The sequence below is a fragment of the Nicotiana sylvestris genome, chromosome 10 (assembly GCF_000393655.2).
Source record: "Nicotiana sylvestris chromosome 10, ASM39365v2, whole genome shotgun sequence".
Classification (NCBI taxonomy): Eukaryota; Viridiplantae; Streptophyta; class Magnoliopsida; order Solanales; family Solanaceae; genus Nicotiana; species Nicotiana sylvestris.
Genome location: NC_091066.1, coordinates 97,613,059 through 97,622,693, shown reverse-complemented (window position 1 = coordinate 97,622,693; position 9,635 = coordinate 97,613,059). Strand labels below are relative to the sequence as shown.

The following is a 9,635-nucleotide window of genomic DNA, read 5'->3' as shown; positions in this document are numbered from 1 at the left end:
TCCTATTCATTTATTCATTATTGAGCTTCTAAGTGTTACTAAAGGTAAAATCCAATTAAGAACAATTGTAGTAGCAGTTCAACCGTATGACATTAATTCAAATTAACAAGACTAAACCAACACTCAACTTTCAGGTGATCTCATGATTTTGGGACCTGGATTTAGCAGTGGAAACATGAAACCATTTTGGACCTGTTTTCTGCGACTACCTGAACTAGATCAACATTTAACTCATATGGGAATCTGGAAAATAACAGCATTTCTTAGATATACAAACATGTAATTAGTAGTTCAACCAAGCAGATTTATGTTTAATAGTCTATCAGTCAATATAGTCCAGAACCTATCCAAACGATACACATGTTTTGTATAAACGTGACTGTTTCATCTTAATACTAAACAGAAACCAAGCAAACTCAGCAATTAACTCAAGCTCTTCATCATTCAGCCTCCAAATCAGAAAATTACATGGATCCTTCGCAATTCAGACGAGGCCAAGGATAATACCTGAAAATTGCAAATAAGAAGGGAGAAGAGGTCAGCTATGGCAGTAATGCAGCAGCAATGTACAACGACCCACAGTGTTGAACAATCAAGGAGCATATGATCAAAAGAACAGTCCAGCAATGAATTCAACAATCCAGAAGTGTTTGAAATCGAACAGGAATAACAGATCAAACCGAAACAGACTCGAATAAACCCAAATGACATCGGAATTAAACTCAAAATACTTCTAAAACTTCAACAGAGCAAAACTCAAACAAAAACCAACTTAATTAGCCCCAAAATCACTCGAAATGAACTTCTGAACTTCAGCAATCAAAGATCAAACTTAAGAATGTGAATCAATAACTAAAACTTGAAGCTAACCTAAGGTTTAACAATAGAACAATAGTTTTTTTTTTGGATTTTTGAAGGTTTTCTAGTGTTTTTGGTTTTTGAATATTGAATTTCAAATTCAGATCTGGAAAACTAGAGAGAACTTTTTTGGGGGGAATTTTTGGGGTTCCAACCTCCTCCATTAAGGCACTTAGGCATGCCTTTTATAGGCAGAGCTGAGGGCAGCCCTTATTTTCTGTTTTCTATGTCAGTCCCTATCTATTTATTCAATTAGTCCCTTATTTCTTAGCTTGTGACTCAAGTTAGCACCTTACAATTACTGAAAACCAACACTTGACCCTATTCTAGAAGATTCTGGGGCCTTCTATTCTAACCTACAACTTTCATGTCCAATTTCAATTACCTAAACTGCCCCTGAACTTAAACTGAAATCGCAGCTATAACCAAACAAGTTCATATGCTTGATTTACCAGTTATTGAGGAACAAATCCAAATTAACTCTTAACCATCAAAGTAAAAATTAACATAGTTATACCTAAACAATTATCTAACTACATTTAACTAAACTAAGCCTAAACTACAAAATCAAGATTAACAGATTTAAACTATCAAAACATAAAAACACACAGCATGCAAAACAGAACATAAACTAAATGAATCTCTAAATGCATTCAAACAAATTTACTAAATCAATTAACAAGTTTAAACTAATCGACGAACTAAACTAAAGGCTAAACCAAAATCAGATGGGTATGGAACAAGTGAAAACAGAATTAAAGAAGATTCTGTTGATTTTCAGATTATCATTTATTATTAACAAAATAAAACTACAATATTACCAAAAAGAAAAGAAAAAGGGAAAACAATAGCGGGGAACTTACTGGCCATTTCAGATTTACAAATCGACCAATTCCAAAAGGATTTGAACGCCGTCGACCTTGAATTCATCATGAGGGAACCCCAGGGACCGTATGGTATCGATTTGGTAGGGATTGGAGCAATTAGGGTTTCGGTCAGACTTCGATTGAAGATTCGAAACAAACGGGGAACATTCGAAGTGAAATGGGCATGGATTCGTGATGTAGGGAGGGAGGTGAACACCTGGTGTGAATTTGATGTTATTTGGACGAGGTGGTGTCATGGCCGGAAAACCTTCAATCGAAGATTCGAAGGGTTCAGGTAAGATTCGAAGGAAAAGGCCGATGGATTTGGACAGAGGAGGAGAAGGGGAAGTTGGGGTGTGAATTTCGTGGTGATTGGCGTCGGCGCCGCCATTGCCGGCGTCGGAGAAATCAGGGCGGCGCAATTAGGGTTCGTGAGAGAGAGAAAGCTTGAGGAAGATGATGGGGTCCGAGAGAGGGGGGGTCTTTAGGACAGTTATATATTAAATGGGGTGTGCTTTTGGACCGTCTGACCAATCAACCTCGACGGTCCAGATTAACTGGGAACGAAACGACGTCGTTTCGAGGGCAAGAGGGGCGGATCGGGTAGAGGGACGGGTTTAGGCCGATTTCTGGGGTGTGTTTGGTCTGATTGTTTTTTTTTTTCTTTGAGCTAGGTGAATTTAATTGAAATGGTCCAATTGTGAGCAGCCCTCTTTTATTTATTCCCCCTTTTTTTTGTTCTTTTTATTTATTTTACTCATTTTTCATTTTGTATTTTTGTTTTATTTTTCCCTAATTTTATAAGGATGCACAATCAAAAATAAAAATCCTAATAGATGTCAAAGCTAAATTAATTAAATTCTAAAATTATTTAAAACCTATTTCACGGCAAATTCACAATTAAAATGATTAAAATGCAAAGTGGACTATTTTTGTGATTTTTATATTTTGTTCCAAAACAAATTAACCCCTAATTAATCCTAAAATATGAACTTATATCCTAAATGCATATTTTTGTATTTTCATATGAATTAACATGCACAAATAAAATGCAAACAACTATCAGAAAGTGACACCAAAATTCACAAAAATTGTAAAAATAAAGAAATTTTTTTGTTTGAATTTTTGGGAATAATTAGCTTAGGGCAAAAATCACGTGCTCACGGGAATATAGGAGACGTCAGGGCCTGCGGACGCCTGCAGGTCTACCTTGGACTGAAGGTAGCCTCCACACTACGGTCCAAAAGCTGCTCCGGGATCTGCACATAGTGCAGAGTCTAGTATCAGCACAACCGACCCCATGTTCTTGTAAGTGTCTAGCCTAACCTCGGCGAAGTAGTGACGAGACTAGGACCAGACTACCAAATAAACCTATGCAGTTACTTAATATATAGCGGAAAGTAAAGCAGAATAAACAAATAAAGGTGGGAAGGGGAAACATACTTCGGGGAAAACAGGTAAAACAGAATATCAAGAGAACTATAAAGGAATCAAAATCCAACCACTAACAAGAATAAGGAAAACAAAGGCAGATTTCACTTTCTTTTCACCTCTTGTTGCAGGCGTGCAACCCAATCTCATTTCCTGTATCTCGTGGCAGGCGTGCAACCCGCTCCCATTTCATTTATCCGTGGTAGGCGTGCCACCCGCTCCCATTTCATTTATCTCATGGCAGGCGTGCCACTAGCTTCCATTTCATTTATTTCGTGATAGGCGTACCACCCGCTCCCATTTCATTTATCTTGTGGTAGGCGTACAACCCGCTCCCATTTCATTATATCTTGTTGTAGGCGTACCACCCGCTCCCATTTCATTATATCTTGTGGTAAGCGTACCACCCGCTCCCATTTCATTATATCTTGTGGTAGGCGTGCCACCCACTCCCATTTCATTATATCTTGTGGTAGGTACCACCCACTCCCATTTACAAGCTAACAATGATCACAAGGAATCCCGGCAAGGGAACAAGAGTAATATAACAACTTCCCCGCAAGGGAACAATGATATTTCAACAACATCCTGCCAAGGGAACAATACTATCCAAACAAACATCCCGGTAAGGGATCATTAATATCAAACAAATATTCCGACAAGGGAACAATGGTGATAATAACATATGAAGCGCAATAAACCACAACAGAGTCATAACAATTATAATACAAGACTCACGGGCATGCTTGACATGAACGTATAGATACTCGTCACCATGACTATACGTCGTACTCCACAATTAACATGTAGCAAATAAGACAAAACACCTAATCCCTCAAGCTAAGGTTAGACCAAACACTTACCTCGATGTCACGAACACAATTCACGATACAACTATAGCTTTACCCCTTGATTCCACCACCAATTCGCTTGTGTCTAGTCACAAGTTACATAATTACGTCAATAAACACTAAATGAATCAACCCCAATACATGAAAATGAGTTTTCTAAAGTTTTACCCAAAAAGTCAAAAATCGCCCCTGGGCCCACATGGTCAAAACCCGAGGTTCGAACCAAAACCCGATTACTCATTCCCCCACGAACCCAAATACATAATTTGTTTTGAAATCGGACCTCAAATCGAGTTTCAAATCCCCAATTTTTTAAAAATACCTAGGTTTTACCCAAAACACCCAATTTCCCCTATGAAAATTATTGATTTTGAGTTGAAATCATGTGAAAAGATGTTAATGATTGAAGAAAACGAGTTAGAAATCACTTACCAATGTTTTGGAGAAGAAAAGTTATTTGAAAAATCGTCTCTTATGTTTTTTGGGTTTTGAAAAATGAAAAATAACTAAAAATCTCATCTTAGTATACCCCTCTCAGACCCTCTGTGCGAACCGCACAAAATCAACTGCGGCCGCACAGCCTCTTAGACTCCCTGTGCGGACCACACAAAAATCAAATGCGGCCGCACAGTCACCAGTGAACCTGTGCGGACAGCACAAGATCCACTGCGGCCGCAGAGCCACCAGTGCGGACATCACAAAACCAGTGCGGACCGCACTAGCAGGTTTAGAGAGCTGCAGTTTTTCTGAACCTCCTATAGCCATATTTAAGCCTAAGACACCACGAAACCTACCCAAAACTCACCCGAGCCCTCGGGGCTCCAACCAAATATACACACAACCTCAAAAATATCATATGGACCTACTCGTGCGATCACATCATCAAAATAACATGTAAAATCATGAATTAAACCTCAAAAGTCAACATTTTCATCAAGAACCCTCAAAGTTTATAACTCTCCAACCGGAAGTCCAACACACGTCAAATAAACTCCGTTGTTCACCAAACTTTACATACAACATATATAAATCATATCAAACCTGTATCGGGCTCCGGAACCATAATACGGGCCCGATACCACAGGTTTCACATAACATTTCACTTTCAAAAATCTTTATATTTTTCAGAAAACAATTTCTTTCAAAAATTCATTTCTTGGGCTTGGGACCTCAGAATTTGTTTCCCGGCATACGCCCAAGTCCCATATTTTACTACGGACCTCCCGGGATCGTCAGAACACGGATCCCGATTCATTTGCTAACAATTTTGACCAAAGTCAACCATAATCAATTTTTTTAACTCAAAAATTTCTATTTCTCATATTTTCACATAGAAGGCTTTCCGGATATAGGTACGGACCACGGACATAAATCAAGGTGAGGTAAAAGGGAGGTTTTTAGGCCTCAAAACACTAAATTCACTTGCAACACAAGTGAGTCATCACATGTGGATACCAACTCTAATGACCATGACATGCACTTTTGGATTAAGTGGCCTAATCTGTCAAGCAAGTCTAATATTCAACTCTTGTTGTACCTCTTCGCCGTGAAACTAGGTTTCAATGCTCCGATTATCCTATCTTATTCATGATCCTTATTCGACTTGTAGTGCCCAATGGATTTTAACCATCAATCCTCTCTCATTTTGTTTTTTCTCTCAACTCACCGTCGCCTTTTGGTACCTATGAAGGTTTTCACCAATAGGACTCTCTCATTTTGTTCTTTTCTTCTTATTTCCTCTGATTTTGCAAATGACAAGGCATTAACCATTGCAAAAATATGATATGCTCTTGGCATGTCTAAACTCAACACTCTCAAACATTATCTGGGAGGTCTTTTTTGGACTGTAATATGGTTTTTGGACAGGGTTAGAAAGAAGAGATATCATAAAGGCTCAAAATAACTAAGATAACATAGTTAATTTATTTACAACTTTTGAAATCCATTTAAAAACTTTGCCCCAATTTCTAAAACAGGAGAATTTGATTCTAAGAGAAACCGCCCTCCTCTTGACTTTATGGGATTATGAGATATTTTATTTGGTGTGACCGAACCGTAAGGCTTCCTACATATCTTGTGGTGACAAGAATCAGGTCGAACGTAGCTCACAACTAATTCTTGTTTTGTTTTTTTGTTGCTATTTTTTTTCTTTTTTTTTCTTTTCTTTTTTCTTTTTCTTTTCTTTTTGTTCTTTATCTCTCTCTTTTTTTTCTTTTTGAAATTTTCTTTTGGAATGCATTTTCTAAAACAAATCTATGGGGACTGTTACACCTCCTTTTTCTACCCAAAAGGGTATAAGAGAGTTTTTTCAATTAAAGGGACAAAACTGAAACGAGATTATTTATTCAAATTCAGAGTCACCACTTGGGATAATTATTGGTGTCCCAAGTCACCAGTTTAAAATTCCGAATCGAGGAAGTTTGACTCTGTTTTACACTCCGCGAAATACAGAAATCGGGGTAATGAATTTTGTTAACACGGGAGAAGGTGTTAGGCATTCTCGGGTTCCTTGGTTTTAGCACAGTCACTCAACTATTACTATTGGCCTAGTTATCTGATTAATTACACATTTTAAACCTACGTGCATCTTTCACTTTCCGACCTCTTTTAATGTTTTTTTAAGAAAATTCGTGATCATCATACACTTGTTTGTTTTTGAAAACACATCATAAACCATACTACATGATATGCACCTGCACTTCACAACATGTTTATTTTATTTAACATTATTGATATCGGGTCACATGAAATGTACACCTAGATTTTGAAATTATGTATCACAACTACGTCATGGGAACAATACCCGTAGATATGATGATTTATTACATTGCACCTAAAGCAAGCTATGAATGCTCATATTTTAAACTAATTTGAAGTTGTAGTCGAGTCGCATGAAATGTGCACCCGAATTTTGAGAATTTTATTATCACCTAAAACCTAGAGACCCAATGAATGTTGTATTTATTTATACTGGTTCCTTTCCTTCCCTATAGATTGGAAGGGACGAGCAAATAACCCATCCATCCTAAACATATAGCACAGAACAAAAAAGAAGTTATCGTTCGCACATGCTTTCCTTTGCAGTACTGAAACAATCACAAGAACATCAAGACTAACTCAAAACAAAATATGTGACACATCATTATCGCTACACCACCTTCACTAACTACAATACTGAAACAATATTGAAACATCAGTAAGCATAAATACCATACTTAGCGGAAGTAGGGAGGAAATAGTGCTACCTAATATCCCTAAAAATTACTACAGATCAATGAAAATAGTATCCCAAGTGATTTAATATGATCTTCAACACCAAGCACAACACACTTGAAAATTTCAGATTTAATAATATAAGAATTGCAGTAAACAAGATAGTTTCCAAGGCATAAAAAAAATCAGAATTAGCTCCTGCCCTCAAACTTGCAACCTAGGCGCTGCCTTGGGCTAGACACTACCCACTGCTATAGAACAAAATCAAATAAAAATAGCATGCCATAACATACCAATTAAACAAAGCAGAATCCCATACTCTAAGCTTCAACAAAACAAAATAATTCAAGTTAACGACAGCTAAAACATGCTTCAAACCACCTTTAATATAATAGAAGATCATAGCAGTAACCAACTAAATTCGAAACGAACATCTTTTGAATTCCTGAAAAATGATTAATACAAAGAGTTGCATTAAAATTGATTAACAGAACCAAGTAATAACTCAATCCAATCATACAAGTTAACCTAGCATTGAGCCATGACTATAGAAGAAACAACATTATTAATCCAAATTTAGAATTAGTGTTCTTCAGACTACCAAACATGGGCATCAATTTATCATTTAAGCACGGTTGCTGCCCTGACAATCAGAGATCAGCCATACTGCCTTTAGCATAACAGAGCATGTTTTAAGATAAACAAGTAATCAACAAGAGACAAACAATATCAAGGAGAATTTCAGCAATTTCAAGCCAGCAAAGCGCATTAAAATGGTCATGAAATCAGAAAACAGGGCACTTTAGTGATTCATGACTCGTTTAGCAGTCCTACGACTAACCAATTCAAGTCAAACATGTAGAGACTAAGCATTTAGCATGAGCAGACTACTTTGAACATCAAAACATTTCGTGGACAGCAAAAAACACACAGGGAACTCATTTTTGTGAAGTAGCTAATCCTTAATAAAAAATCAGGAAGTCATTGATCGACAAAACTCTTGAAATCAATTACTCAGGCTAATATGGCGACACTAGTTTAAAAGTCCCAAGCGAATAAGGAAGATTTCAGAAGAATAGGCTAATTAGACTCATAACACTGTTTCAAATTCGATCGGCCATTTTGACTTCCTAAGGACATGCGATCGTTCTTTTGATAGCAGAATAAGCCAAAGAAACACCATGAGAATAAGCATCACAGGTTTATGCTCGTTTAACAATTACAAAGCTGAACACATCGTCCATTTGAAAGCGATGAAATCTTGACTCAAAAGATACTTCGACACCGTAATAACAGTTAAAGCATATAAAGTATAGAAAAACGACCGCTCAAATCAACTCTTACTGACTAAACGTACTCAAGCACATCAAACCAGTGAGAAAAGATTCAACAGCAAGAACAACGTATCAAATATCACTTTCAAATATGAATTGAGACTAAATGATAATCCCAAGTTCGACTTCCTCATGAAATTTGATCAAAGAAAAACACCATTCTAGAAACAAATCCCCATGGCTCAATAACACCTTAAAACAAAGGTACATAGGAGAAGAGATTAAACCTGAAATTGCAATCTTCTTTTATAGTAATTATAGAATCAGCAAATACACCTTTGACTCCAAAATCCTAGCAAGGTTCAGTAGCAAACAAGGAAAACAACAGTGGAAATGGATTCGAAACCGACGAGAGCAACAATGAGTCTCCCAATATCCAAACCTAAGCTTAATCAACAGGAAAGCTGGCTCCAATGACTTAAAAACCAACCCATTAGGGTTGAGAACTTGAAGCTCAGCTATAAAACTTCAGACATTTGCCTCGTTTTCCAGAAATTTTCTTTAATAAATGAACAATACCAATTGATTTTCGGTTGTCTTTGTATAAAAATATTCAGAGAAGAAAACTTTTTCTTTTTCCAGATCCAAAAAAAAAAAAATCCCCTTCTCAGAGTGGAATCCTTTCTTTTATAGACATATCCTGAAAAAATAGGGGGATAGTATTAACCTTAAATCAATCCTATGGCTCCTATATCTCCAACACATGCCTTCTAAAAAGATCGACGCGCGATTTTGGTTAGTAGGGGGCGAGTGAAAGAGTGTGTAGTGAGAAGGAATCTTGGGTAGAAGGGCTTCTGAAACGGTTACGGTGAGATGGGCGTTTGGGGCTGGCAATGGCGAACAGAAACAGGCAGGTGGGAGCTGCCCGCCGCGGGCAGGTGTATAGCATTTTTAGGGTTAGGTAAATGATATAAAGATGGAATGGGTAGAGGGTCAAAGGTCTTGGGCCGGGTAAGGGAGCTAGGCTGGCGGATTTGAAGAGAAAAAGGGGTTTGGGCTCAGCAAATCTGAGGCCCAAATCGAGCTCTAAGTCCAAATTTCCCACTCTCATTATTTGACTTAATTTTAATATTAATTAATAT

At 37.3% G+C, this 9,635-nt stretch overlaps 1 long non-coding RNA gene across 3 annotated transcripts; it reads right to left on the bottom strand.

Moving 5' to 3' along the window:
- Window positions 1-239: 239 nt before the first annotated feature.
- Window positions 240-9,432, bottom strand: LOC104214221 (uncharacterized). 3 transcript variants are annotated; one of them, XR_011403112.1, is made up of 3 exons: window positions 8,781-9,432; window positions 2,889-2,983; window positions 240-507 (listed from the first exon to the last, which is right to left on the bottom strand). It is a non-coding gene; the product is annotated as an uncharacterized lncRNA (long non-coding RNA). The 3 variants fall into 3 exon arrangements; XR_011403113.1 differs by lacking the exon at window positions 2,889-2,983; XR_707855.2 differs by lacking the exons at window positions 240-507; window positions 2,889-2,983 and adding an exon at window positions 7,337-7,664.
- Between the last annotated feature and the right edge of the window lie 203 nt (window positions 9,433-9,635).